We start from the raw sequence: 5612 nt of genomic DNA on the forward strand, positions 1-5612 counted from the left end.
GCTCCCCCGCCTCCCCCGGCCGGGGTGGAAGCGTCTCCTGCCGGGAGAGGCGCGCCGCCCTTGTACCTCGGTTGTGTTAACGCGCCGTGGGGTCCCACGCTCTCCCTCCGCTCGCGAGACGTGATTCCCCTTCTGGCGGGGCCTCACGCCCTTGATACGTGGTCGGTTTGATGCTGCGCTCCGCTCCCCCGCCTCCCCCGGTTGGGGTGGAAGCGTCTCCTGCCGGGAGAGGCGCAACGCCCTTGTACATCGGTTGTGTTAACGCGCCGTGGGATCCCTCGCTCTCCCTCCGCTCGCGAGACGTGATTCCCCTTCTGGCGGGGCCTCACGCCCTTGATACGTGGTCGGTTTGTTGCTTCGCTCCTCTCCCCCGCCTCCCCCGGCAGGGGTGGAAGCGTCTCCTGCCGGGAGAGGCGCGCCGCCGTTGTGCCGTGGTTGTGTTAACGCGCCATGGGGTCCTGCCCTCTCCCTCTGCTCGCGAGACGTGATTCCCCTCCTGGCGGGGCCTCAAGCCCTTGACACGTGGTCGGTGTGTTGCTCCGCTCCGCTCCCCTCGCCTCCCCCGGCAGGGGTGGAAGCGTCTCCTGCCGGGAGAGGCGCGCCGCCGTTGTGCCGTGGTTCTGTTAACGTGCCGTGGGGTCCCGCGCCCTCCCTCCGCTCGCGAGACGTGATTCCCCTTCTGGTGGGGCCTCACGCCCTTGACACGTGGTCGGTGTGTTGCTCCGCTCCGCTCCCCCGCCTCCCCCGGTTGGGGTGGAAGCGTCTCCTGCCGGGAGAGGCGCGACGCCCTTGTACATCGGTTGTGTTAACGCGCCGTGGGGTCCCTCGCTCTCCCTCCGCTCGCGAGACGTGATACCTCTTCTGGCAGGGCCTCACGCCCTTGATACGTGGTCGGTTTGTTGCTCCGCTCCGCTCCCCCGCCTCCCCCGGTTGGGGTGGAAGCGTCTCCTGCCGGGAGAGGCGCGACGCCCTTGTACATCGGTTGTGTTAACGCTCCGTGGGGTCCTGCGCTCTCCCTCCGCTCGCGAGACGTGATTCCCCTCCTGGCGGGGCCTCACGCCCTTGATACGTGGTCGGTTTGTTGCTCCGCTAAACTCCCCCGCCTCCCCCGGTTGGGGTGGAAGCGTCTCCTGCCGGGAGAGGCGCGACGCCCTTGTACATCGGTTGTGTTAACGCGCCGTGGGGTCCCGCGCTCTCCCTCCGCTCGCGAGACGTGATACCTCTTCTGGCGGGGCCTCACGCCCTTGATACGTGGTCGGTTTGTTGCTCCGCTCCGCTCCCCCGCCTCCCCCGGTTGGGGTGGAAGCGTCTCCTGCCGGGAGAGGCGCGACGCCCTTGTACATCGGTTGTGTTAACGCTCCGTGGGGTCCTGCGCTCTCCCTCCGCTCGCGAGACGTGATTCCCCTTCTGGCGGGGCCTCACGCCCCTGATACGTGGTCGGTTTGTGTCTCCGCTCCGCTCCCCTGCCTCCCCCTGCTGGGGTGGAAGCGTCTCCTGCCGGGAGAGGCGCGCCGCCCTTGTACCGTGGTTGTTTTAACGCACCGTGGGGTCCCGCGCTCTCCCTCAACTCGCGAGACGTGATTCCCCTCCTGGTGGGGCCTCACGCCCTTGATTCGTGGTCGGTTTGTTTCTCCGTTCCGCTCCCCCCGCCTTCCCCGGCTGGGGTGGAAGCGTCTCCTGCCGGGAGAGGCGCGCCGCCCTTGTACCTCGGTTGTGTTAACGCGCCATGGAGTCCCGCGCTCTCCCTCCGCTGGCGAGACGTGATTCCCCTTCTGGCGGGGCCTCACGCCCTTGATACGTGGTCGGTTTGTTGCTCCGTTCCGCTCCCCCGCCTCCCCCGGCCGGGGTGGAAGCGTCTCCTGCCGGGAGAGGCGCGCCGCCCTTGTACCTCGGTTGTGTTAAGGCGCCGTGGGGTCCCGCGCTCTCCCTCCGCTCGCGAGACGTGATTCCCTTTCTGGCGGGGCCTCACGCCCTTGATACGTGGTCGGTTTGTTGCTCCGTTCCGCTCCCCCGCCTCCCCCGGCCGGGGTGGAAGCGTCTCCTGCCGGGAGAGGCGCGCCGCCCTTGTACCTCGGTTGTGTTAACGCGCCGTGGGGTCCCACGCTCTCCCTCCGCTCGCGAGACGTGATTCCCCTTCTGGCGGGGCCTCACGCCCTTGATACGTGGTCGGTTTGTTGCTGCGCTCCGCTCCCCCGCCTCCCCCGGTTGGGGTGGAAGCGTCTCCTGCCGGGAGACGCGCAACGCCCTTGTACATCGGTTGTGTTAACGCGCCGTGGGATCCCTCGCTCTCCCACCGCTCGCGAGACGTGATTCCCCTTCTGGCGGGGCCTCACGCCCTTGATACGTGGTCGGTTTGTTGCTTCGCTCCTCTCCCCCGCCTCCCCCGGCAGGGGTGGAAGCGTCTCCTGCCGGGAGAGGCGCGCCGCCGTTGTGCCGTGGTTGTGTTAACGCGCCATGGGGTCCTGCCCTCTCCCTCCGCTCGCGAGACGTGATTCCCCTCCTGGCGGGGCCTCAAGCCCTTGACACGTGGTCGGTGTGTTGCTCCGCTCCGCTCCCCTCGCCTCCCCCGGCAGGGGTGGAAGCGTCTCCTGCCGGGAGAGGCGCGCCGCCGTTGTGCCGTGGTTCTGTTAACGTGCCGTGGGGTCCCGCGCCCTCCCTCCGCTCGCGAGACGTGATTCCCCTTCTGGTGGGGCCTCACGCCCATGACACGTGGTCGGTGTGTTGCTCCGCTCCGCTCCCCCGCCTCCCCCGGCAGGGGTGGAAGCGTCTCCTGCCGGGAGAGGCGCGCCGCCCTTGTACCGTGGTTGTGTTAACGCTCCGTGGGGTCCTGCGCTCTCCCTCCGCTCGCGAGACGTGATTCCCCTCCTGGCGGGGCCTCACGCCCTTGATACGTGGTCGGTTTGTTGCTCCGCTCCGCTCCCCCTCCTCCCCCGGTTGGGGTGGAAGCGTCTCCTGCCGGGAGAGGCGCGACGCCCTTGTACATCGGTTGTGTTAACGCACCGTGGGGTCCCTCGCTCTCCCTCCGCTCGCGAGACGTGATACCTCTTCTGGCGGGGCCTCACGCCCTTGATACGTGGTCGGTTTGTTGCTCCGCTCCGCTCCCCCGCCTCCCCCGGCTGGGGTGGAAGCGTCTCCTGCCGGGAGAGGCGCGCCGCCCTTGTACCGTGGTTGTTTTAACGCGCCGTGGGGTCCCGCGCTCACCCTCCGCTCGCGAGACGTGATTCCCCTCCTGGCGGGGCCTCACGCCCTTGACACATGGTCGGTGTGTTGCTCCGCTCCGCTCCCCCGCCTCCCCCGGCTGGGGTGGAAGCGTCTCCTGCCGGGAGAGGCGCGCCGCCCTTGTACCGTGGTTGTGTTAACGCTCCGTGGGGTCCTGCGCTCTCCCTCCGCTCGCGAGACGTGATTCCCCTTCTGGCGGGGCCTCACACCCTTGATACGTGGTCGGTTTGTTGCTCCACTCCGCTCCCCTGCCTCCCCCTGCTGGAGTGGAAGCGTCTCCTGCCGGGAGAGGCGCGCCGCCCTTGTACCGTGGTTATTTTAGCGCGCCGTGGGGTCCCGCGCTCTCCCTACGCTCGCGAGACGTGATTCCCCTCCTGGTGGGGCCTCACGCCCTTGATACGTGGTCGGTTTGTTGCTTCGCTCCGCTCCCCCGCCTCCCCTGGTTGGGGTGGAAGCGTCTCCTGCCGGGAGAGGCGCGACGCCCTTGTACCTTGGTTGTGTTAACGCACCGTGGGGTCCCTCGCTCTCCCTCCGCTCGCGAGAAGTGATTCCCCTTCTGGCGGGGCCTCACGCCCTTGATACCTGGTCGGTTTGTTGCTCCGCTCCGCTCCCCCGCCTCCCCCGGCTGGGGTGGAAGCGTCTCCTGCCGGGAGAGGCGCGCCGCCCTTGTACCGTGGTTGTGTTATCGCTCCCTGGGGTCCTGCGCTCTCCCTCCGCTCGCGAGACGTGATTCCCCTTCTGGCGGGGCCTCACGCCCTTGATACGTGGTCGGTTTGTTGCTCCGCTCCGCTCCCCTGTCTCCCCCTCCTGGGGTGGAAGCGTCTCCTGCGGGGAGAGGCGCGCCGCCCTTGTACCGTGGTTATTTTAACGCGCCGTGGGGTCCCGTGCTCTCCCTCCGCTCGCGAGACGTGATTCCCCTTCTGGTGGGGCCTCACGCCCTTGATACGTGGTCGGTTTCTTGCTTAACTCCGCTCCTCCGCCTCCGCCGGCTGGGGTGGTAGCGTCTCCTGCCGGGAGAGGCGCGCCGCCCTTGTACCGTGGTTGTTTTAACGCGCCGTGGGGTCCCGCACTCTCCCTCCGCTCGCGAGACGTGATTCCCCTCCTGGCGGGGCCTCACGCCCTTGATTCGTGGTCGGTTTGTTTCTCCGTTCCGCTCCCCCGCCTCCCCCAGCTGGGGTGGAAGCGTCTCCTGCCGGGAGAGGCGCGCCGCCCTTGTACCTCGGTTGTGTTAACGCGCCATGGAGTCCTGCGCTCTCCCTCCGCTGGCGAGACGTGATTCCCCTTCTGGCGGGGCCTCACGCCCTTGATACGTGGTCGGTTTGTTGCTCCGTTCCGCTCCCCCGCCTCCCCCGGCCGGGATGGAAGCGTCTCCTGCCGGGAGAGGCGCGACGCCCTTGTACCTCGGTTGTGTTAAGGCGCCGTGGGGTCCCTCGCTCTCCCTCCGCTCGCGAGACGTGATTCCCCTTCTGGCGGGGCCTCACGCCCTTGATACGTGGTCGGTTTGTTGCTCCGTTCCGCTCCCCCGCCTCCCCCGGCCGGGGTGGAAGCGTCTCCTGCCGGGAGAGGCGCGCCGCCCTTGTACCTCGGTTGTGTTAACGCGCCGTGGGGTCCCACGCTCTCCCTCCGCTCGCGAGACGTGATTCCCCTTCTGGCGGGGCCTCACGCCCTTGATACGTGGTCGGTTTGTTGCTGCGCTCCGCTCCCCCGCCTCCCCCGGTTGGGGTGGAAGCGTCTCCTGCCGGGAGAGGCGCAACGCCCTTGTACATCGGTTGTGTTAACGCGCCGTGGGATCCCTCGCTCTCCCTCCGCTCGCGAGCCGTGATTCCCCTTCTGGCGGGGCCTCACGCCCTTGATACTTGGTCGGTTTGTTGCTTCGCTCCTCTCCCCCACCTCCCCCGGCAGGGGTGGAAGCGTCTCCTGCCGGGAGAGGCGCGCCGCCGTTGTGCCGTGGTTGTGTTAACGCGCCATGGGGTCCTGCCCTCTCCCTCCGCTCGCGAGACGTGATTCCCCTCCTGGCGGGGCCTCAAGCCCTTGACACGTGGTCGGTGTGTTGCTCCGCTCCGCTCCCCTCGCCTCCCCCGGCAGGGATGGAAGCGTCTCCTGCCGGGAGAGGCGCGCCGCCGTTGTGCCGTGGTTCTGTTAACGTGCCGTGGGGTCCCGCGCCCTCCCTCCGCTCGCGAGACGTGATTCCCCTTCTGGCGGGGCCTCACGCCCTTGATACGTGGTCGGTTTGTTGCTCCGTTCCGCTCCCCCGCCTCCCCCGGCAGGGGTGGAAGCGTCTCCTGCCGGGAGAGGCGCGCCGCCCTTGTACCGTGGTTGTGTTAACGCTCCGTGGGGTCCTGCGCTCTCCCTCCGCTCGCGAGACGTGATTCCCCTTCTGGCGGGGCCTCACG

Source organism: Scylla paramamosain, chromosome 14, assembly GCF_035594125.1.
Source record: "Scylla paramamosain isolate STU-SP2022 chromosome 14, ASM3559412v1, whole genome shotgun sequence".
Classification (NCBI taxonomy): domain Eukaryota; kingdom Metazoa; phylum Arthropoda; class Malacostraca; order Decapoda; family Portunidae; genus Scylla; species Scylla paramamosain.